The sequence below is a fragment of the Procambarus clarkii genome, chromosome 22 (genome assembly GCF_040958095.1).
Source record: "Procambarus clarkii isolate CNS0578487 chromosome 22, FALCON_Pclarkii_2.0, whole genome shotgun sequence".
Classification (NCBI taxonomy): domain Eukaryota; kingdom Metazoa; phylum Arthropoda; class Malacostraca; order Decapoda; family Cambaridae; genus Procambarus; species Procambarus clarkii.
In genome coordinates, this window is record NC_091171.1 from 24,549,829 (window position 1) to 24,575,241 (window position 25,413).

The following is a 25,413-nucleotide window of genomic DNA, read 5'->3' on the forward strand; positions in this document are numbered from 1 at the left end:
GCTCAAACGATCTTGGCGTCAAGATTAATATGAAGCTTGAGCCGAAAACTCTATGTATAAAGGTTTGAAACAAGGGAAAGAACCCTTCACAAAGTTCTCACAGGAAACTTCACAAGAAGAGTTAGTAATGAGATGTAATATTACAAGATGTAGTTCAGTTCTGGCCACTATACTGTTGACTGTATATATATATTCTTTAGAAAACGAGTAGAGGAGAAGGAGTACCGTTAAATCTAAGCATAATACAATTTATGTATAATAAGAGATTAAAAAAGGCTTCATTTACCTCATGAAGGAAGGTGAAGAGTTAAGGGTTAAGTTAAGGGAGTTAATGTAACACTCTAAAAGTGTTTGGTTTAGGTTAATACATACATAGAGTACATGAGTCACAGACAAGGATCGGAGAGGCGCCAGTTGTCTGCCTGAGATCTCACACCTCTAACCGTTAATGACCCCAAGTGACCTGAGGTCAGATCATGATAATTTCACCTTGCTTCCGCTAAGCGTATAATTGGAGCCGGGTAGCCTTCAAACATGCCGACGTTTAAGGAGTGGCTTGGTAGTGCCGGAGGCTATCTATTTGTGGGCGGAGTTAGCTACTAGGTTCCCCAATAAATACTCGGAGAACTATCGAGCATGAAGCATTAACAGACAGAGCAGCAGACGAGCCAGGAGAGCAGAGAGAAGACAGCCCTACCAGGGAGGCTGTCAGCCGGCAGGGCGGGAGTCTCTGTCAACTACAGACCCCCCCCCCCCTTCTTCTCTATTCAACTTAGACTCAGTCCTCGGTGAGTGAACGTTAAGGTGACTTGGTCGTGTTTACATATGTTGTGTGATGATCAGGGGCAGTCAAGTTGTAGGGTTCTCGAATTCTTGGATGATGACTCCCTTTGCATATTAAACTGGAACATTTTAATTGAATTTTAAATTATGATACTTCATGTGAAATATAATTATGAATTTATTATTTAAATTGTGTTTAACTTTGTTCCCTAGAGCTTTGAGTTGAGGTGAGAAAGCCTCTGTGGTTACTGGTTTCATGATATTAACGAGTACATGTTTGGAGTTGATACATGGTACAGAGGGAACATACTAATAATGAACTCATGATAACATCTTTTGAGAATTTTGTGATACAGGCAAGTTCCATTCCTTGTCTTGTATGTAATGATCATGAATGGATGGTGGCAGCATTTCGTCTTCTACTATCTACTCTTCTACTTCTATCTACTCTTCTACTTCTACCTATCTACACCTCTCCCTCCACCCATCTCTAAACTCTCACTTTCAACTAATGACCCTCCTCGCTCCTCCCACCTCCCTACCTCTTACCCCAAACCCTCACTAATTACTTCACTATTCATTTCTTTCCTTTCGTTTCCTCTTATACGTTTGTGGCAGATTCTGTATTCTAGAGTTCTCTCTAGAGTTTCGGGTAGCTGATCCAGTTACGACGCCTTGTAGTCTTAGCACCTTGGTAGTCAAATACCTAGGTTACAAGGTGTTGAACGAGAGAGGTTGCCTTAGGAACTCTGGAGGGTGCTCTAGAATAGTTAGCTAACTGGGGACGGGATAACGGACTAGAGAGAGCTGTTTCCCCCGGCCTCGTTAGTTAACTGGGGGGGTGGAATAATGGACAAGATAGAGTTATTTCCCCCACCCCCCGTTACAATGTTGGCAGCGGTGTTGAACAATGTTGTAGGTAGTTGGTGTTCTTTTAACATTGTTCAGTCCCACGTGTCTTTTTGCCGCTCAGGCGCTATCAGGGAGATCTTGACAGGTGTTTATTATTCGCGATTTAGCGAGCTTTTTTTCAGGTTAGGAGATGGTGATTCTCTGGTGTTGTGTTTAGTGATTTTGTGAGTTTTGTGTAGTTCAGGGAATGTTCACCAGAACTTGCGTGTGTAGTGATTTATGTTAGTAATAAGATTTGGCGATTTGGGAACTTAGCGGTGTTGGTAGTGCAGGTCAGCTGAGTGTGACAGGTGACCTCGCATGTCCCACGGGGACACCCAGCCACCGCTGGTCTCCAGGTCAGTGGGGAGTGGCAGGTGTAGTTTTTAAATAGTTTTTAGTGGTTCTGCTCAGATTATTGCGATCGACTGTTTTACTCCATTTGAACGCAATAACCCGAGGTGTACTGGTCTTGTACAGCATGCTAGGGGGAGCCTTAGTATGTTAGTAGACTTCACGTTGGGGACGCTCGACGTTAGATAGTCTGGTCACAGGGGTGGCAACAGTTTGGGGTTGTTGACCGGCGGAGAAGCTAGGGAGACACTCTGGGTCACGTAGGTGGCTGTAGGTTAAGGGTGGGAGTAATGGTTAATTATGTACTTAAGATTAGGAACGGTACAGTTAAGTTTAGGCTAGTGTTTTGTCTATTAGTGTTGATTTTTTTTGTGACAAGTTAAAGGTAGTGATGATCTTATTCTCTCTTCTCTAACTTTCCTCTGTTACTGTCTTATGTTCCACCAAGTCAATATCATTCAGTGTTAATTGGCTTATTTTAAAAAAATTTAAGTGTAGTTGTTGCCAGGAGGAGAGCGGTATAACTGGACTGTGTAACCCTATACAAACTACAGGGTCACATAACATATCTTGGGAGCACGATATTGTCGCCTTTCTGTTCACCCACAGGTGGGAGCCAGAAGAGAGGAGAGACGCACATACAAAAGAGGGAGACGGCTGCTGTGTACCACACTCACGGGCGTTAATCACCACCACCACGACCAGCCCACTACCTGGAGGTCACGGCTCCACCACCATCACCACCCCAGGGGACCCCAAGATGCAGCCCTCTCGGTCGGTCAACATTGGTCTACCCAGTGGACCCCGGGTCGTTCTGCAGACGACCCCAGACGACCCAGTAAAGATGGAAGAGGAGCAACAACGACTCCAGTCTGTACCACCAACATCGGTCTACCCAGGATGGACCCCAGGACGGACGGACCCCAATGGACCCCAGGTCGCTTGTCAAAGACCCATGGGAGGAGGAAGAGAGAAGAAAGAAGAGAGAAGAAAGAAGAGGGAAGAAGGAAGAGAGAAGAAAGAAGAAAGAAGAAGAAGGAGATAAGACAAGCTGAGTGAGACACGATGCCTGTGTCCCTTGCTGGTATCAGCATCATTGCATGGAGCGTAATTGCAAGACAGGATCGTTTGCCTTAACTGGCCGCCCCTCCTACAAGCATGTTGCTCTGTTGAGTGATTCTTCCTGTGTCATGCGGACTTGATTTGGCTGTCAGAAGTAGCTCTCTGAAGGAGGCGGGCTGGAGCAACAGGGAGGAAGAAGAGTAGGATGGGATTTCTACTGTTGGCAACTATATGAAGGTCTCGAAACTTGTAGTCCCTATAGCTGTGAAGAACCCCAATATACGTCTCTCATGGTGACTGACGTAGGGCCAATTACAGATCAGCTGGGACAACCGAATTCCACGGTCCTGTGCGCAGTTCAAGTAGTAACGGCTTTCGGGTTGACCAAGGGTTGTTGTGCGTTAACGACGGAGAAGCGACGGAGGCAGTTGTGTTGAAGAAATGTGGTACAGGATTATCTACAAGACCAAGCAGTGACGTCGCCCAGCCAGAGACAATGGACGTCTGTCTACATATTTCATTTTTTAGAGTAGGATGATGTATATTTGTTTAGCTAGGATGTATTCTTTTCGTTAATAAAGTTGTCGCACACAGCTAGCTTGCTTTAGCAGTGTTGCAAAAACTTTATTTTCGGGGAGAAGGGGAGATGTAACACTCTAAAAGTGTTTGGTTTAGGTTAATACATACATAGAGTACATGAGTCACAGACAAGGATCGGAGAGGCGCCAGTTGTCTGCCTGAGATCTCACACCTCTAACCGTTAATGACCCCAAGTGACCTGAGGTCAGATCATGATAATTTCACCTTGCTTCCGCTAAGCGTATAATTGGAGCCGGGTAGCCTTCAAACATGCCGACGTTTAAGGAGTGGCTTGGTAGTGCCGGAGGCTATCTATTTGTGGGCGGAGTTAGCTACTAGGTTCCCCAATAAATACTCGGAGAACTATCGAGCATGAAGCATTAACAGACAGAGCAGCAGACGAGCCAGGAGAGCAGAGAGAAGACAGCCCTACCAGGGAGGCTGTCAGCCGGCAGGGCGGGAGTCTCTGTCAACTACAGACCCCCCCCCCTTCTTCTCTATTCAACTTAGACTCAGTCCTCGGTGAGTGAACGTTAAGGTGACTTGGTCGTGTTTACATATGTTGTGTGATGATCAGGGGCAGTCAAGTTGTAGGGTTCTCGAATTCTTGGATGATGACTCCCTTTGCATATTAAACTGGAACATTTTAATTGAATTTTAAATTATGATACTTCATGTGAAATATAATTATGAATTTATTATTTAAATTGTGTTTAACTTTGTTCCCTAGAGCTTTGAGTTGAGGTGAGAAAGCCTCTGTGGTTACTGGTTTCATGATATTAACGAGTACATGTTTGGAGTTGATACATGGTACAGAGGGAACATACTAATAATGAACTCATGATAACATCTTTTGAGAATTTTGTGATACAGGCAAGTTCCATTCCTTGTCTTGTATGTAATGATCATGAATGGATGGTGGCAGCATTTCGTCTTCTACTATCTACTCTTCTACTTCTATCTACTCTTCTACTTCTACCTATCTACACCTCTCCCTCCACCCATCTCTAAACTCTCACTTTCAACTAATGACCCTCCTCGCTCCTCCCACCTCCCTACCTCTTACCCCAAACCCTCACTAATTACTTCACTATTCATTTCTTTCCTTTCGTTTCCTCTTATACGTTTGTGGCAGATTCTGTATTCTAGAGTTCTCTCTAGAGTTTCGGGTAGCTGATCCAGTTACGACGCCTTGTAGTCTTAGCACCTTGGTAGTCAAATACCTAGGTTACAAGGTGTTGAACGAGAGAGGTTGCCTTAGGAACTCTGGAGGGTGCTCTAGAATAGTTAGCTAACTGGGGACGGGATAACGGACTAGAGAGAGCTGTTTCCCCCGGCCTCGTTAGTTAACTGGGGGGGTGGAATAATGGACAAGATAGAGTTATTTCCCCCACCCCCCGTTACATTAAGGTTAGGTTAAGGTTAGTTAAGGGAGTTACGTAACTAGATGAGTCACACGTGAAAGGGTATAACAAATGGGGCATAAAATAATAAAAAACACAAAACAAAGAAAACAAACTGGATAAATTTAGAGCCACCAAAAAGATGGATAAAAACGGGTTATAAAAGAGTTGTGTCGATTTACGGACCATATTATAGACGTATTATATATTATATATGGACCATATTATATATATAATAGACCCTCCATTACATTATAGACGCTGGATCCTTACAGTGTTTCAAGACGAGGCAACACCACCTGCAAGTTGTCTTGGGCACAGAAAGCAACTGTCTCCCATTGGTCAACGGGACTGATTTTTTTTTTCTGTTTCCCCTATTCCTGATCTTATTTGATTTGGATATCCTCTGGTCAAGGCATTTGGTCAAGATAACGATTGATAGAGATAATGGACAACCTCTGGCTCAAACATATATAACATGATCTAATCTGTCAAAGCGACGTTAGAGCAGCCAAAAAAAAAAATAAAAATAAAAAATGCCGTGACATCTCTCGTCTTGATAATCTGTGGAACAAGCATCTGGGCTGAAGAACCCCTTAGTGAAACATCTTTTGAACTACGGGCTCACCATAGCCCGTGCTACTTGAACTTTTTGTTCCAGGTAGCGAATCTTAAACAACATCTCTTGAAATCCTGTGGTTAACTAGTCTGGATGTTCACTAATAGTGAACATCCACACCAGACGTCTCCACTAGCGACATCTGATGTGGATGGTCACTAATGAAGACGTCTAATATTCCAGGTATTCTCCTGAACCCTGTAAGCCTAACTCCCCCCCCCCCCCAGCACACAAGCCACCCCCTTCCCCATGGTCCTACCCCCCACCCCCTTCCCCATGGTCCTACCCCCCTCCCCCTCCCCGAAAGTAGGAATAATGACCAGTAATACCCTAACAAGGCCATGAGCAAAGCATGTAATTATACACGAAGCTGCAGCGGCCTTCTCACCCTCCCTCCATGACTTCCAGCTCTCTCTACCATCTTCCTTCATCACTATCTCCTCCTCCTCGTCCTCCTCGTCCTGCTCTTTGTCCTCCTTGTCCTCCTTGTCCTCCTCGTCCTCGTCCTCCTCCATCACGGTCATAGCGAAAGTGAGCTGAGAGCTGTGCATGGAGGCTGAGGAGGTCATCATGGAGAACAGGTCCCAGAGAACACTTGGCCGGGATGCTCTCAACAAGGAAAACAAAAACAGGACCCACAACCAGTCATCTAGGGAAGGTCTAGACCCTCGGTGGCCTCTTGCTTATCCCAGCGTTATCCGGCGAGGAACTTGATTACAGCGCTGATCACCGTGAAACTTCCAGCCGTTGGTTGTCAGGAACTGTATTATCCAGGCGTTGGTGGGTGAGGACTGTATTATCCAGGCGTTGGTGGGTGAGGACTGTATTATCCAGGCGTTGGTGGGTGAGGACTGTATTATCCAGGCGTTGGTGGGTGAGGACTGTATTATCCAGGCGTTGGTGGGTGAGGACTGTATTATCCAGGCGTTGGTGGGTGAGGACTGTATTATCCAGGCGTTGGTGGGTGAGGACTGTATTATCCAGGCGTTGGTGGGTGAGGACTGTATTATCCAGGCGTTGGTGGGTGAGGACTGTATTATCCAGGCGTTGGTGGGTGAGGAGTGTATTATCCAGGCGTTGGTGGGTGAGGACTGTATTATCCAGGCGTTGGTGGGTGAGGACTGTATTATCCAGGCGTTGGTGGGTGAGGACTGTATTATCCAGGCGTTGGTGGGTGAGGACTGTATTATCCAGGCGTTGGTGGGTGAGGACTGTATTATCCAGGCGTTGGTGGGTGAGGAGTGTATTATCCAGGCGTTGGTGGGTGAGGACTGTATTATCCAGGCGTTGGTGGGTGAGGACTGTATTATCCAGGCGTTGGTGGGTGAGGAGTGTATTATCCAGGCGTTGGTGGGTGAGGAGTGTATTATCCAGGCGTTGGTGGGTGAGGAGTGTATTATCCAGGCGTTGGTGGGTGAGGAGTGTATTATCCAGGCGTTGGTGGGTGAGGAGTGTATTATCCAGGCGTTGGTGGGTGAGGAGTGTATTATCCAGGCGTTGGTGGGTGAGGAGTGTATTATCCAGGCGTTGGTGGGTGAGGAGTGTATTATCCAGGCGTTGGTGGGTGAGGACTGTATTATCCAGGCGTTGGTGGGTGAGGACTGTATTATCCTGGCGTTGGTGGGTGAGGACTGTATTATCCAGGCGTTGGTGGGTGAGGACTGTATTATCCAGGCGTTGGTGGGTGAGGACTGTATTATCCAGGCGTTGGTGGGTGAGGACTGTATTATCCAGGCGTTGGTGGGTGAGGACTGTATTATCCAGGCGTTGGTGGGTGAGGACTGTATTATCCAGGCGTTGGTGGGTGAGGACTGTATTATCCAGGCGTTGGTGGGTGAGGACTGTATTATCCAGGCGTTGGTGGGTGAGGACTGTATTATCCAGGCGTTGGTGGGTGAGGACTGTATTATCCAGGCGTTGGTGGGTGAGGACTGTATTATCCAGGCGTTGGTGGGTGAGGACTGTATTATCCAGGCGTTGGTGGGTGAGGACTGTATTATCCAGGCGTTGGTGGGTGAGGACTGTATTATCCAGGCGTTGGTGGGTGAGGACTGTATTATCCAGGCGTTGTGGGTGAGGACTGTATTATCCAGGCGTTGGTGGGTGAGGACTGTATTATCCAGGCGTTGGTGGGTGAGGACTGTATTATCCAGGCGTTGGTGGGTGAGTGTATTATCCAGGCGTTGGTGGGTGAGGACTGTATTATCCAGGCGTTGGTGGGTGAGGACTCTATTATCCATGCGTTGGTGGCTGAATATTATACAGACGTTGGTGGGTGAATATTATACAGACGTTGGTGGGTGAGGAGTGTATTATCCAGGCGTTGGTGGGTGAGGACTGTATTATCCAGGCGTTGGTGGGTGAGGACTGTATTATCCAGGCGTTGGTGGGTGAGGACTGTATTATCCAGGCGTTGGTGGGTGAGGACTGTATTATCCAGGCGTTGGTGGGTGAGGACTGTATTATCCAGGCGTTGGTGGGTGAGGACTGTATTATCCAGGCGTTGGTGGGTGAGGACTGTATTATCCAGGCGTTGGTGGGTGAGTGTATTATCCAGGCGTTGGTGGGTGAGGACTGTATTATCCAAGCGTTGGTGGGTGTGGACTGTATTATCAGGCGTTGGTGGGTGAGGACTGCATTATCCAGGCGTTGGTGGGTGAATATTATCCAGACGTTGGTGGGTGAGGAGTGTATTATCCAGGCGTTGGTGGGTGAGGACTGTATTATCCAGGCGTTGGTGGGTGAGGACTGTATTATCCAGGCGTTGGTGGGTGAGGACTGTATTATCCAGGCGTTGGTGGGTGAGGACTGTATTATCCAGGCGTTGGTGAGTGAGTGTATTATCCAGGCGTTGGTGGGTGAGGACTGTATTATCCAGGCGTTGGTGGGTGAGGCTGTATTATCCAGGCGTTGGTGGGTGAAGACTGTATTATCCAGGCGTTGGTGGGTGAATATTATCCAGACGTTGGTGGGTGAGGAGTGTATTATCCAGGCGTTGGTGGGTGAGGACTGTATTATCCAGGCGTTGGTGGGTGAGGACTGTATTATCCAGGCGTTGGTGGGTGAGTGTATTATCCAGGCGTTGGTGGGTGAGGACTGTATTATCCAGGCGTTGGAGGGTGCGTGTATTATCCAGGCGTTGGTGGGTGAGTGTATTATCCAGGCGTTGGTGGGTGAGTGTATTATCCAGGCGTTGGTGGGTGAGGGTATTATCCAGGCGTTGGTGGGTGAGGACTGTATTATCCAGGCGTTGGTGGGTGAGGACTGTATTATCCAGGCGTTGGTGGGTGAGGACTGTATTATCAGTAGTAGGGATGGCTCCACACAGGTACCTTTTTTTTTTCTGGGAAAAAAGGTACCTGTGCGCCCCAAGGGTTTCAGGTAAATTTAGAATATCCCCTGTGCGCCCCAAGGGTTTCAGGCCCTTTTTTTTCTGGGAAAAAAAGTGCCTGTGCGCCCCAAGGGTTTCAGGTAAATTTAGAATATCCCCTGTGCGCCCCAAGGGTTTCAGGTTCCAAAGGGAAAAAAAGGTACCTGTGCGCCCCAAGGGTTTCAGGTAAATTTAGAATATCCCCTGTGCGCCCCAAGGGTTTCAGGTAAATTTAGAAAATCGTGTATAGCGCTTGGGGGGTTTTCAGGTAAATTTTGTCAGTCGCAGATTTTAGAAGTAAGGATTTCTTATGAGAAAAATAATTTCCGAGACTTAGAAGTTTGTTAAAGCCTTATGGGAGAAATTCAAATAACGTGTGTAGCACTTTAGGGCTTCCAGGAGAACTCTACGGACATATTTTACATGTTTTCAACTTACAAAATCGTCTATGTAAGCCTTAGTTATTCATATAAATTTAGAAAATCACCTGTGTAAGTCATTGTTTTCAGGGTTTCGTACATCACACCCCCCTCCCTCCCCCCCCCCTTACCTCGCAATCTGTCGCCTCACCTGTGTTTACTTTACGCCCGGTCAGCCAGACCTCTTATCTTATGTTATCTTCTCATAATATCTGGACCGTCCCTCCTCTCTCTCTCTCTCTCCTTTCATTCAGTTCAACTATTTTCCAACATCGTATGTTTGCTCCTTTTCATTAAGCAAGTCAGTATGTTTGCTCCTTTTCATTAAGCAAGTCAGTTTTACACAAATAAATCATGTTAGTAAGCAAGTTCTAGCTCACGTTCCCCACCTTAGTCCCCTGTCGTATAAAGAATACTATCATTCCAAAATTTAAAAATAATCATATTTCAAATGTTGTTCAATACAGTAATTTAGTTACCAAGCTCCAGCTCTTGTCCTCCGCCTTAGCTCTCTCTCGTATCTTCGTTAGTATCAGTCCAATTTCCCTGAAATTTCTACCCTCTGTATTTCAGACATAGTTTAGTAAATGCAAACAATTATCAAACTCTAGCTCTTGTCCCCAGCTTAGTTCATTTGTACAAAATCATTAGTAACAGTCCAAATTCCCTGAGATTTTTAGCCTCTGTATTTCAGACACCATAAATAAGATCAAAACAGTTACCAAGCTCCAGCTCTTGTCCTCCGCCTTAGTTCTCTTTCATATCTTTGTAAATAAACCACCAATTTCCCTGAAATTTCTACCCTCTGTATTTCAGACACCGTAAATAAAAATCAAGTCAGTTATCGAGCTCCAGCTCTCGTCCCCGCCTTAGTTCTCCTTCGTATCTTTGTAAATAACCCATCAATTTCCCTAAAATTAAAAGCAGACATACTTCAAAGTTAGTAAATAAAATCAAGTCAGTTATCGAGCTCCAGCTCTCGTCCCCCACCCTCTTCCACCCTCAAGTCTTTGTAAATAAACCATCAATTTCCCTGAAATTTTTTACCCTCTGTATTTCAGACATAGTAAATATGAAGTAAACAATTATAAAACTAGCTCTTGTCCTCTGTCCAAGCTCACTTTTGTAAAATCATTACTCTCAGTCCAAATCACCCAACTACATTTTCAGACATAGTAAATAAAAACCAGTTCAGTTATCAAGTTTCAACTCTTGTGCCCCAGCTTAGTTCATTTGTACAAGTTCTTTATTTTCCAACTAAATCACCCTGAGATTTAAGATCACCGTATTTCTAACGTAGTAAAATTAATCGGGACATTAACCAAGCTCAATTCCCTCTGCCTTAGATCATCAGACATAAATATTTTCGATCAAGTCCGTCTCCAGCTTAACTCTTACCCTTTCCCTCCCTTACCTTCTCATCCCCAACTTATCCAAACCTTCAATAATCGTACTGTATTTGCATATTTTCTCTATATTCACTGTGTTCTTCGTATTCTCATCCGTGTTCACTCCATGTTCTTCAAAATGTTCACAGTCCCATTCAGTTCATATTTTCACAAGTATCTCCATTTTTTATGTAATCTTTCTCTTAGTCTCATTATGTTCTCTACAAATTCTAGTCATATTTTCTATGTTTTCATATGTTCTCTTTACAACTTTTATACTCAATATTCATGCTAACTTCCATATTTTGTGTTCTTTGTCAATATTCATGTTCTCAATGTTCTTAGCTTGTTCTTCACATGTTCAGTGTTCATTCTTTGTATTCCCTATGTTCCTTATCATGTTTTCATATTCTCTGTAAGTTCATATTCCCAGCATGTTCACTGTATTCATCAACTTTTCTTACATGTGTTCTTTGCCATGTTCCCCCATATGTTCTCTGGGTTTTCCCCTTACATGTTATTTAACGTTCCTTAACTAAAAAAATCTTTCGCCAATCAACTAAAACATAGTCACTTTCGTCATTTCTCAACTAAACCTATTATCCAGTCAACTAAAAATAGTCAGAAATAGCCTCGTTCAACACTGTTCTTAACTAAAACAACCTTTCTCTTAGCTAAAAATTGTCAAGGAAACTTTTTCAGCACTTTCTTAACAGGCGCTATGTTTCATCAAGAAAAATTGTCAAAGGAAACTTTCCAAAACTGTTCATAACTAGCTTTTATCCATCGTCAATCAACTAAAAATAATAACTTTCATCATTTCTTAACTAAACATATTCCCCATTCATCAGAAAATAACCGTGTTCATCATGTTTCATTGTCATTTCTTAACTAAAATTATCTGCCAATCATCAGAAAAAGTCATGTTCATCATGTTTAAGCTTTTGCTCAACTAAAAGTATTCATCGGTCAACTAAAAATAGTTACTTCATCATGTTTCCTTGTCATTTCTTAACTGAAATATCACTTCTCTCATCTGAAAATAGTCAGGATTAACCTCTTTCAACACCGTTCTTAACTAAAACAGCCTTTCGCTTAGCTAAAAATTGTCAAAGGATTCTTTTCAGCACTGTTCATAACTAACTTTATCCATCGTCAAGTAAGAAAATATAGTTAAAGATATCTATCATCGTCGTTCTTAACTGACATTTATACTTTGTGGAGCACTAAAATAGTCAAATGTAACTTTTTCAACACTTTCGTAACTAAAATTATATGTCGCTAAGTAAGAAAAAATAGTCAAATGTAACTTTTTCAGCACTTTCGTAAAAATTATATGTCGCTAAGTAAGAAAAAATAGTCAAAGGTGCTCTCCGTAACACCAAAGTTACTCTTCGAGATAACAAAAAGACGCTCTCAAACACTCAAAAATTTACTCGCATCCTCAATGTTATTCTCAGAGTCATCAAAAAGTTAATCTCAGTTATCAAAATGCTATTCTCCAAGTAGCCTTTCATTCATCAGAGAACTTTCTAAGACATATTCGTTCATTAAAGTTAATCTCAGAGGCATAAAAGTTATTCTCGGAGCTATCAAAAAGTTAATCTCTAAAACAACAAAAGTTAATCTCTGTCATCAAAGTTGATCTGCAAGATATCTTCGAGTCATCAAAGTTACTTTTCATTACATCAAAGACGCGTTCAAATACTACCCATGTTCTCAGAAGTCATTCTCAAAGTTATTCAAAGAGCTAACAAAAGTTATTCTCAGAGTCACCTTCGTTCTTCAGAGAAACTTTCCAAAACATCTTTGTTCATCAAAGTTATTCTCAGAGTTAACAAAGGTAATCTCTAACTCACTCTCAGTCATCAAAGTTAATCCAAGAGACGTCAAAGTTAATCTAAGACATCATCTTTCATCAAAGATATTCTCTCTAAGCCATCAATGTTCTTCTCTAAGACATAAAAGTTATTCTCTATGTCAACAAAAGTTATTCTCTGAGCTAACAAAATACTACTCATGTTCTCAAAGACATTCTCCAATTCATCAATGTTGTTTCAAAGACATCAAAGTTAATCTCAGAGTTATCCAAAGACATTCTCAAAGTCATCTAAAGTTATTCTCTAAGACATCAAAGATATTCTAAGAGTTATCAAAAGTTATTCTCAGTCATGTTATGTTATTCTCTAACTCTCTTCCATTCATCAAAGACATTCTCTAAGCCCTCAAAGTTATTCTCTAAGACAACAAAGTCATTCCCAGAGTCATCAAAAGTTATTCTTCGAAACATAAAATTTGCTCTGTAAGATATCTTCGTTCATCAAACTTATTCTCCGAGATATCTAAAGTTATTCTCAGAACAATCAAAAGTTATTATAAGACAACAACAATTTATTATCAGAGCTACCCAAAGCTATTCTCAGAGTCACCTTCGTTCGTCAGAGAAACTTTCAAAACATCTTTGTTCAACAAACTTGTTTTCAAAGTCATCAAAAGTTAATCTAAGACATCTGCTTTCATCAAAGTTATTTTCAGAGACATCTAAAGTTATTATGTAAGACATAAAAGTTATTCTCAGAGACATCAAAGATGTTCTCAAAATCATAAAAGTTATTCCCAGAGCTATCAAAGTTAATCTCAGAGTTATCCAAAGATATTCTCATGTCCACAAAAGTTATTCCAAGAGACGTCAAAGTTGTTTCAAAGACTTCAAAGTTAATCTCAGAGTTATCCAAAGACATTCTCAGAGACATCTAAAGTTATTCTCTAAGACATCAAAGTTGTTCTAAGAGTTATCAAAAGTTATTCTCAGTCATGATATGTTATTCTCTAACTCACTTCCATTCATCAAAGACATTCTCTAAGTCCTGAAAGTTATTCTCTAAGACAACAAAGTCTTTCTCAGAGCTACCAAAGATGTTCTCTAAATCATAAAAGTTAATCTTAACTCACCTTCGTTCATTAGAGAAACTTTCCAATCCATATTCGTTGACCAGAGTTATTCTCAGAGTCATCAAAGCGATCTCTAATTCATCTTCGTTCTCCAAAGTTGTTCTCTAAGACACCTTCATTCATCAAAGAAACTCTCCTTCTTCCATCATGTTATTCTTTAAGACATCTTCAGTCATAAAATTTTCTCTCCAAAATGTAACTAGTTCAGCTTTTCATACCAAACCTGCATTTCTGTTAAAACATATTTTCTTAGTTGCTTTACCCTAAAACTGTTCTCTGAACTACACTGTTCAAACCTACGTAACCTATCCTCTCCACCCAATGTTACTTAGTTAACGTAACGTTCCTAAACCTAGCTTTACCTATCCTAACATACCTTACCTATCTTACCTAACTTTACCTATCCTAACATAACTTACCTTACCTTCCCTAACTTAAGCTAACTTTACCTATCCTAACTTAACTTGCCTAACTTATTCTGCTTAACATAACTTACCTTACCTTCTCTATCTTACCTAACTTTACCTATCCTAACTTAACTTACCTAACTTATTCTGCTTAACATAACTTACCTTACCTTCCCTATCTTACCTAACTTTACCTATCCTAACTTAACTTACCTAACTTATTCTGCTTAACATAACTTACCTTCATAACTTTACCTATCCTATCCTAACCTAACTTGTCTTACATAACTTAATCTTACTTTCCCAAACTGATGTATCCTAACTTATCTAGTCCAACCAGACATGATCTAACTTAAGTATTCCTTCTTGTCTTTGTGTTTCGTCAATCATTGTCTCATATTCATTTACTCATTTCAAGGGTTAATTTCTCAAATGGTCACTTATGCATTTCAAGTGCTATTTGTTAGAGATTGGATATTTAAGCATTTCAAAGAATTATAATTTCTCAAATGGACGTTTTTGCATTTCAAGTGCTATTTGCTAGAGATTGAATATTTAAGCATTTCAAAGAATTTTTGTTATATATGGGCATTTACTCATTTCAAGGGATAATTTCTCAAATGGACGTTTTTGCATTTCAAGTGTTATTTGTTTAAGATTGGGTATTTAACCATTTCAAAGGATTTTGTTATATATGGGAACTTACTCGTTTCAAGGGCTAATTTCTCAAATGGTCATTTTTGCAGATCAAGGGTTATTTGTTAAAGTTCATCAAGTTGCCCATAAGTTGTATTAGTAGGTTCTATCTTATGTTCTTATTCCCCAACCCCTTAACCTAACCTCTTGTAATCTTAGTGTATTTAGTAGGTTCTATCTTATGTTCTTATTCCCCGACCCTTTAACCTAACCTTTCAGATGTAGTTTGTTGAATATATTATCCTTTTCCTAACCTTTCAGATGTAGTTTTGTTTCTCCTTTTTGTATATTTTTACCCAAACCATCTTTCCTTCTTTACTTTGATTCTCCTACTCCTTCTAACCCTCCTTTTCTATCTCTCTCCCTTATTCTCTCTCTTCCTCCCCTCTCTCTCCCTCATTTGCTCAAATGCTCTCTTGTTTCTCAAATTCAAGTCTTATTGCTCCCATTCTCACACCCTCATTCTCATTCACTTAGTTTTTCTTTTTCTCAATTCAAGTCTTATTGCTCCCATTCTCACACCCTCATTCTCATTCACTTAGTTTTTCTTTTTCTCAATTCAAGTCTTATTGCTCCCATTCTCACACCCTCATTCTCATTCACTTAGTTTTTCTTTTTCTCAAATTCAAGTCTTAGTGCTCCCATGCCCACACTCTCTCTCATTCTCTCTTCTTTGGTCCCATTTTCTTCCGCCCCCTCTCTCTTACTCCTTGCTCTTCTTTCATGCTCTCAATCCCTTGAGCTCTTGTTTCTCAATTTCAAGTCTTAGTAGATCTGATTCTTTACTATTGTAATTTTATTATTACTATGATAAAGAATGAACTTATATGTGAAAACAAAGTAAAGAAGGAAAGATGGTTTGGGTAAAAATATACAAAAGGAGAAACAAAGCTACATCTGAAAGGTTAGGAAAAGGATAATATATTCAACAAACTACATCTGAAAGGTTAGGAAAAGGATAATATATTCAACAAACTACATCTGAAAGGTTAGGAAAAGGGTTGGGGAATAAGAACATAAGATAGAACCTACTAATACAACTTATGGGCAACTTGATGAACTTTAACAAATAACCCTTGATCTGCAAAAATGACCATTTGAGAAATTAGCCCTTGAAACGAGTAAGTTCCCATATATAACAAAATCCTTTGAAATGGTTAAATACCCAATCTTAAACAAATAACACTTGAAATGCAAAAACGTCCATTTGAGAAATTATCCCTTGAAAAGAGTAAATGCCCATATATAACAAAAATTCTTTGAAATGCTTAAATATTCAATCTCTAGCAAATAGCACTTGAAATGCAAAAACGTCCATTTGAGAAATTATAATTCTTTGAAATGCTTAAATATCCAATCTCTAACAAATAGCACTTGAAATGCATAAGTGACCATTTGAGAAATTAACCCTTGAAATGAGTAAATGAATATGAGACAATGATTGACGAAACACAAAGACAAGAAGGAATACTTAAGTTAGATCATGTCTGGTTGGACTAGATAAGTTAGGATACATCAGTTTGGGAAAGTAAGATTAAGTTATGTAAGACAAGTTAGGTTAGGATAGGATAGGTAAAGTTAGGTAAGATATGAAGGTAAGTTATGTTAAGCAGAATAAGTTAGGTAAGTTAAGTTAGGATAGGTAAAGTTAGGTTAAGTTAGAGAAGGTAAGGTAAGTTATGTTAGGATAGGTAAAGTTAGGTAAGATAGGGAAGGTAAGGTAAGTTATGTTAGGATAGGTAAAGTTAGGTAAGATAGGGAAGGTAAGGTAAGGTATGTTAGGATAGGTAAAGCTAGGTTTAGGAACGTTACGTTAACTAAGTAACATTGGGTGGAGAGGATAGGTTACGTAGGTTTGAACAGTGTAGTTCAGAGAACAGTTTTAGGGTAAAGCAACTAAGAAAATATGTTTTAACAGAAATGCAGGTTTGGTATGAAAAGCTGAACTAGTTACATTTTGGAGAGAAAATTTTATGACTGAAGATGTCTTAAAGAATAACATGATGGAAGAAGGAGAGTTTCTTTGATGAATGAAGGTGTCTTAGAGAACAACTTTGGAGAACGAAGATGAATTAGAGATCGCTTTGATGACTCTGAGAATAACTCTGGTCAACGAATATGGATTGGAAAGTTTCTCTAATGAACGAAGGTGAGTTAAGATTAACTTTTATGATTTAGAGAACATCTTTGGTAGCTCTGAGAAAGACTTTGTTGTCTTAGAGAATAACTTTCAGGACTTAGAGAATGTCTTTGATGAATGGAAGTGAGTTAGAGAATAACATATCATGACTGAGAATAACTTTTGATAACTCTTAGAACAACTTTGATGTCTTAGAGAATAACTTTAGATGTCTCTGAGAATGTCTTTGGATAACTCTGAGATTAACTTTGAAGTCTTTGAAACAACTTTGACGTCTCTTGGAATAACTTTTGTGGACATGAGAATATCTTTGGATAACTCTGAGATTAACTTTGATAGCTCTGGGAATAACTTTTATGATTTTGAGAACATCTTTGATGTCTCTGAGAATAACTTTTATGTCTTACATAATAACTTTAGATGTCTCTGAAAATAACTTTGATGAAAGCAGATGTCTTAGATTAACTTTTGATGACTTTGAAAACAAGTTTGTTGAACAAAGATGTTTTGAAAGTTTCTCTGACGAACGAAGGTGACTCTGAGAATAGCTTTGGGTAGCTCTGATAATAAATTGTTGTTGTCTTATAATAACTTTTGATTGTTCTGAGAATAACTTTAGATATCTCGGAGAATAAGTTTGATGAACGAAGATATCTTACAGAGCAAATTTTATGTTTCGAAGAATAACTTTTGATGACTCTGGGAATGACTTTGTTGTCTTAGAGAATAACTTTGAGGGCTTAGAGAATGTCTTTGATGAATGGAAGAGAGTTAGAGAATAACATAACATGACTGAGAATAACTTTTGATAACTCTTAGAATATCTTTGATGTCTTAGAGAATAACTTTAGATGACTTTGAGAATGTCTTTGGATAACTCTGAGATTAACTTTGATGTCTTTGAAACAACATTGATGAATTGGAGAATGTCTTTGAGAACATGAGTAGTATTTTGTTAGCTCAGAGAATAACTTTTGTTGACATAGAGAATAACTTTTATGTCTTAGAGAAGAACATTGATGGCTTAGAGAGAATATCTTTGATGAAAGATGATGTCTTAGATTAACTTTGACGTCTCTTGGATTAACTTTGATGACTGAGAGTGAGTTAGAGATTACCTTTGTTAACTCTGAGAATAACTTTGATGAACAAAGATGTTTTGGAAAGTTTCTCTGAAGAACGAAGGTGACTCTGAGAATAACTTTTGTTAGCTCTTTGAATAACTTTGAGAATGACTTCTGAGAACATGGGTAGTATTTGAACGCGTCTTTGATGTAATGAAAAGTAACTTTGATGACTCGAAGATATCTTGCAGATCAACTTTGATGACAGAGATTAACTTTTGTTGTTTTAGAGATTAACTTTTTGATAGCTCCGAGAATAACTTTTATGCCTCTGAGATTAACTTTAATGAACGAATATGTCTTAGAAAGTTCTCTGATGAATGAAAGGCTACTTGGAGAATAGCATTTTGATAACTGAGATTAACTTTTTGATGACTCTGAGAATAACATTGAGGATGCGAGTAAATTTTTGAGTGTTTGAGAGCGTCTTTTTGTTATCTCGAAGAGTAACTTTGGTGTTACGGAGAGCACCTTTGACTATTTTTTCTTACTTAGCGACATATAATTTTTACGAAAGTGCTGAAAAAGTTACATTTGACTATTTTTTCTTACTTAGCGACATATAATTTTAGTTACGAAAGTGTTGAAAAAGTTACATTTGACTATTTTAGTGCTCCACAAAGTATAAATGTCAGTTAAGAACGACGATGATAGATATCTTTAACTATATTTTCTTACTTGACGATGGATAAAGTTAGTTATGAACAGTGCTGAAAAGAATCCTTTGACAATTTTTAGCTAAGCGAAAGGCTGTTTTAGTTAAGAACGGTGTTGAAAGAGGTTAATCCTGACTATTTTCAGATGAGAGAAGTGATATTTCAGTTAAGAAATGACAAGGAAACATGATGAAGTAACTATTTTTAGTTGACCGATGAATACTTTTAGTTGAGCAAAAGCTTAAACATGATGAACATGACTTTTTCTGATGATTGGCAGATAATTTTAGTTAAGAAATGACAATGAAACATGATGAACACGGTTATTTTCTGATGAATGGGGAATATGTTTAGTTAAGAAATGATGAAAGTTATTATTTTTAGTTGATTGACGATGGATAAAAGCTAGTTATGAACAGTTTTGGAAAGTTTCCTTTGACAATTTTTCTTGATGAAACATAGCGCCTGTTAAGAAAGTGCTGAAAAAGTTTCCTTGACAATTTTTAGCTAAGAGAAAGGTTGTTTTAGTTAAGAACAGTGTTGAACGAGGCTATTTCTGACTATTTTTAGTTGACTGGATAATAGGTTTAGTTGAGAAATGACGAAAGTGACTATGTTTTAGTTGATTGGCGAAAGATTTTTTTAGTTAAGGAACGTTAAATAACATGTAAGGGGAAAACCCAGAGAACATATGGGGGAACATGGCAAAGAACACATGTAAGAAAAGTTGATGAATACAGTGAACATGCTGGGAATATGAACTTACAGAGAATATGAAAACATGATAAGGAACATAGGGAATACAAAGAATGAACACTGAACATGTGAAGAACAAGCTAAGAACATTGAGAACATGAATATTGACAAAGAACACAAAATATGGAAGTTAGCATGAATATTGAGTATAAAAGTTGTAAAGAGAACATATGAAAACATAGAAAATATGACTAGAATTTGTAGAGAACATAATGAGACTAAGAGAAAGATTACATAAAAAATGGAGATACTTGTGAAAATATGAACTGAATGGGACTGTGAACATTTTGAAGAACATGGAGTGAACACGGATGAGAATACGAAGAACACAGTGAATATAGAGAAAATATGCAAATACAGTACGATTATTGAAGGTTTGGATAAGTTGGGGATGAGAAGGTAAGGGAGGGAAAGGGTAAGAGTTAAGCTGGAGACGGACTTGATCGAAAATATTTATGTCTGATGATCTAAGGCAGAGGGAATTGAGCTTGGTTAATGTCCCGATTAATTTTACTACGTTAGAAATACGGTGATCTTAAATCTCAGGGTGATTTAGTTGGAAAATAAAGAACTTGTACAAATGAACTAAGCTGGGGCACAAGAGTTGAAACTTGATAACTGAACTGGTTTTTATTTACTATGTCTGAAAATGTAGTTGGGTGATTTGGACTGAGAGTAATGATTTTACAAAAGTGAGCTTGGACAGAGGACAAGAGCTAGTTTTATAATTGTTTACTTCATATTTACTATGTCTGAAATACAGAGGGTAAAAAATTTCAGGGAAATTGATGGTTTATTTACAAAGACTTGAGGGTGGAAGAGGGTGGGGGACGAGAGCTGGAGCTCGATAACTGACTTGATTTTATTTACTAACTTTGAAGTATGTCTGCTTTTAATTTTAGGGAAATTGATGGGTTATTTACAAAGATACGAAGGAGAACTAAGGCGGGGACGAGAGCTGGAGCTCGATAACTGACTTGATTTTTATTTACGGTGTCTGAAATACAGAGGGTAGAAATTTCAGGGAAATTGGTGGTTTATTTACAAAGATATGAAAGAGAACTAAGGCGGAGGACAAGAGCTGGAGCTTGGTAACTGTTTTGATCTTATTTATGGTGTCTGAAATACAGAGGCTAAAAATCTCAGGGAATTTGGACTGTTACTAATGATTTTGTACAAATGAACTAAGCTGGGGACAAGAGCTAGAGTTTGATAATTGTTTGCATTTACTAAACTATGTCTGAAATACAGAGGGTAGAAATTTCAGGGAAATTGGACTGATACTAACGAAGATACGAGAGAGAGCTAAGGCGGAGGACAAGAGCTGGAGCTTGGTAACTAAATTACTGTATTGAACAACATTTGAAATATGATTATTTTTAAATTTTGGAATGATAGTATTCTTTATACGACAGGGGACTAAGGTGGGGAACGTGAGCTAGAACTTGCTTACTAACATGATTTATTTGTGTAAAACTGACTTGCTTAATGAAAAGGAGCAAACATACTGACTTGCTTAATGAAAAGGAGCAAACATACGATGTTGGAAAATAGTTGAACTGAATGAAAGGAGAGAGAGAGAGAGAGGAGGGACGGTCCAGATATTATGAGAAGATAACATAAGATAAGAGGTCTGGCTGACCGGGCGTAAAGTAAACACAGGTGAGGCGACAGATTGCGAGGTAAGGGGGGGGGGAGGGAGGGGGGTGTGATGTACGAAACCCTGAAAACAATGACTTACACAGGTGATTTTCTAAATTTATATGAATAACTAAGGCTTACATAGACGATTTTGTAAGTTGAAAACATGTAAAATATGTCCGTAGAGTTCTCCTGGAAGCCCTAAAGTGCTACACACGTTATTTGAATTTCTCCCATAAGGCTTTAACAAACTTCTAAGTCTCGGAAATTATTTTTCTCATAAGAAATCCTTACTTCTAAAATCTGCGACTGACAAAATTTACCTGAAAACCCCCCAAGCGCTATACACGATTTTCTAAATTTACCTGAAACCCTTGGGGCGCACAGGGGATATTCTAAATTTACCTGAAACCCTTGGGGCGCACAGGTACCTTTTTTTCCCTTTGGAACCTGAAACCCTTGGGGCGCACAGGGGATATTCTAAATTTACCTGAAACCCTTGGGGCGCACAGGCACTTTTTTTTCCAGAAAAAAAGGGCCTGAAACCCTTGGGGCGCACAGGGGATATTCTAAATTTACCTGAAACCCTTGGGGCGCACAGGTACCTTTTTTCCCAGAAAAAAAAAGGTACCTGTGTGGAGCCATCCCTACTACTATTATCCAGGCGTTGGTGGGTGAGGAGTGTATTATCCAGGCGTTGGTGGGTGAGGAGTGTATTATCCAGGCGTTGGTGGGTGAGGACTGTATTATCCAGGCGTTGGTGGGTGAAGACTGCATTATCCAGGCGTTGGTGGGTGAATATTATCCAGACGTTGGTGGGTGAGGAGTGTATTATCCAGGCGTTGGTGGGTGAGGACTGTATTATCCAGGCGTTGGTGGGTGAGGATTGTATTATCCAGGCGTTGGTGGGTGAGGACTGTATTATCCAGGCGTTGGTGGGTGAGGACTGTATTCTCCAGGTGTTGGTGGGTGAGTGTATTATCCAGGCGTTGGTGGGTGAGTGTATTATCCAGGCGTTGGTGGGTGAGTGTATTATCCAGGCGTTGGTGGGTGAGTGTATTATCCAGGCGTTGGGGGGTGAGGAGGGTATTATCCAGGCGTTGGTGGGTGAGGATTGTATTATCCAGGCGTTGGTGGGTGAGGACTGTATTATCCAGGCGTTGGTGCGTGAGTGTATTATCCAGGCGTTGGTGGGTTAGTGTATTATCCAGGCGTTGGTGGGTGAGTGTATTATCCAGGCGTTGGTGGGTGAGGAGGATATTATCCAGGCGTTGGTGAGTGAGGACTGTATTATCCAGGCGTTGGTGGGTGAGGACTGTATTATCCAGGCGTTGGTGGGTGAGGACTGTATTATCCAGGCGTTGGTGGGTGAGGACTGTATTATCCAGGCGTTGGTGTGTGAGGACTGTATTATCCAGGCGTTGGTGGGTGAGTGTATTTTCCAGGTGTTGGTGGGTGAAGACTGTATTATCCAGGCGTTGGTGGGTGAAGACTGTATTATCCAGGCGTTGGTGGGTGAGGACTGTATTATCCAGGCGTTGGTGGGTGAGGACTGTATTATCCAGGCGTTGGTGGGTGAGTGTATTATCCAGGCGTTGGTGGGTGAGTGTATTATCCAGGCGTTGGTGGGTGAGGACTGTATTATCCAGGCGTTGGTGGGTGAGGAGTGTATTATCCAGGCGTTGGTGGGTGAGGAGTGTATTATCCAGGCGTTGGTGGGTGAGGACTGTATTATCCAGGCGTTGGTGGGTGAAGACTGCATTATCCAGGCGTTGGTGGGTGAATATTATCCAGACGTTGGTGGGTGAGGAGTGTATTATCCAGGCGTTGGTGGGTGAGGACTGTATTATCCAGGCGTTGGTGGGTGAGGATTGCATTATCCAGGCGTTGGTGGGTGAGGACTGTATTATCCAGGCGTTGGTGGGTGAGGACTGTATTCTCCAGGTGTTGGTGGGTGAGTGTATTATCCAGGCGTTGGTGGGTGAGTGTATTATCCAGGCGTTGGTGGGTGAGTGTATTATCCAGGCGTTGGGGGGTGAGGAGGGTATTATCCAGGCGTTGGTGGGTGAGGATTGTATTATCCAGGCGTTGGTGGGTGAGGACTGTATTATCCAGGCGTTGGTGCGTGAGTGTATTATCCAGGCGTTGGTGGGTTAGTGTATTATCCAGGCGTTGGTGGGTGAGTGTATTATCCAGGCGTTGGTGGGTGAGGAGGATATTATCCAGGCGTTGGTGAGTGAGGACTGTATTATCCAGGCGTTGGTGGGTGAGGACTGTATTATCCAGGCGTTGGTGGGTGAGGACTGTATTATCCAGGCGTTGGTGGGTGAGGACTGTATTATCCAGGCGTTGGTGTGTGAGGACTGTATTATCCAGGCGTTGGTGGGTGAGTGTATTTTCCAGGTGTTGGTGGGTGAAGACTGTATTATCCAGGCGTTGGTGGGTGAGGACTGTATTATCCAGGCGTTGGTGGGTGAGGACTGTATTATCCAGGCGTTGGTGGGTGAGTGTATTATCCAGGCGTTGGTGGGTGAGGAGGATATTATCCAGGCGTTGGTGGGCGGGGATTGATCATTTGAGCGTTGATCGATAATTTTGATTACGTATTGGTTACCTCCTGTTTACTGTTGATCACCCGTTGTTTACCAGTTTTTTACTGTTGAAACCTTGTATCCAAAACAACAGCCTCTCAGAATCAACTGTTGTGACCCAATCTCTATATACGATAATGCAACACAAAGTCTATCTTCCCAACACAGAAACCACCAATTAACTACTTAAATAACACATCAAAATCAAATGAGATCGTCTTGCAAACAAAATTCAAAGTCAATATAGTGCAGGAGCCTTCCTCCCGTGAAGGTGAATGTTATACCTGCAACAGCGACTGACCAGTGCTGCAACATGCGGGGAGTGAGTGTTGATATCATTGGACCAGAGGATAATGACCAGTTTTGTGTCGGAGAGACAACATGGGCCGCCCACAGGACCCCATGGGCGCCCACAGGACCCCATAGGCGCCCACAGGACCCCATGGGCGCCCACAGGACCCCATAGGCGCCCACAGGACCCCATGGGCGCCCACAGGACCCCATGGGCGCCCACAGGACCCCATAGGCGCCCACAGGACCCCATAGGCGCCCACAGGACCCCATAGGCGCCCACAGGACCCCATGGGCGCCCACAGGACCTCATGGGCGCCCACAGGACCCCATGCGCGCCCACAGGACCCCATGGGCGCCCACAGGACCTCATGGGCGCCCACAGGACCCCATGGGCGCCCACAGGACCCCATGGGCGCCCACAGGACCCCATGGGCGCCCACAGGACCCCATGGGCGCCCACAGGACCCCATGGGCGCCCACAGGACCCCATGGGCGCCCACAGGACCCCATGGGCGCCCACAGGACCTCATGGGCGCCCACAGGACCTCATGGGCGCCTACAGAACCCGATGGGCGCCCACAGGACCCCATGGGCGCCCACAGGATCCCATGGGCGCCCACAGGACCCCATGGGTGCCCACAGGACCCCGTGGGCGCCCACAAGACCCCCATGGGCGCTCACAGGACCCCCATGGGCGCCCACAGGACCCCATGGGCCCCCACAGGACCCCATGGGCGCCCACAGGACCGCATGGGTTCGGTACACAGCGCTCCGGGCCACTCACTCCGCATGGATAAAAAAACACCGAGATGTATATACCGCTTCCCGGGCTATACACACTGAGAGTTATACCTCTGAACTAGAGTATACTTGCTGCTTGGTCAACAGGCTTGCGTCAAGGTCTTGATAACCCTTGCGGGGGGGAGGGGGATGATCCTTAAGTAACCTCAACAGCAAACCACTGTACACCGGGGTATACAGTATCCAGGCACTGGGGTAATAATTACACCCCGTCCTCCAAACAAAGGCCCAAAGTCCATTCCAGGCACCCGCCAAACTTCCTCTGTTTATGAATGAAAATCGGTTTACACACGACTCACAACCGATGACGTTCGAACACTTCCGGAACAAGTGCTTCACTGACGAATTTTGTTCGAACCATAACGCTACAAATGTTTCACCCACGTACTACATATAAAATAATCGCGAACAGAACCTAAACACCTAACCTAACTAGTGCCTAAATATGTACAATATGTTAATATAAAATATTTAATATTTGAGAAAA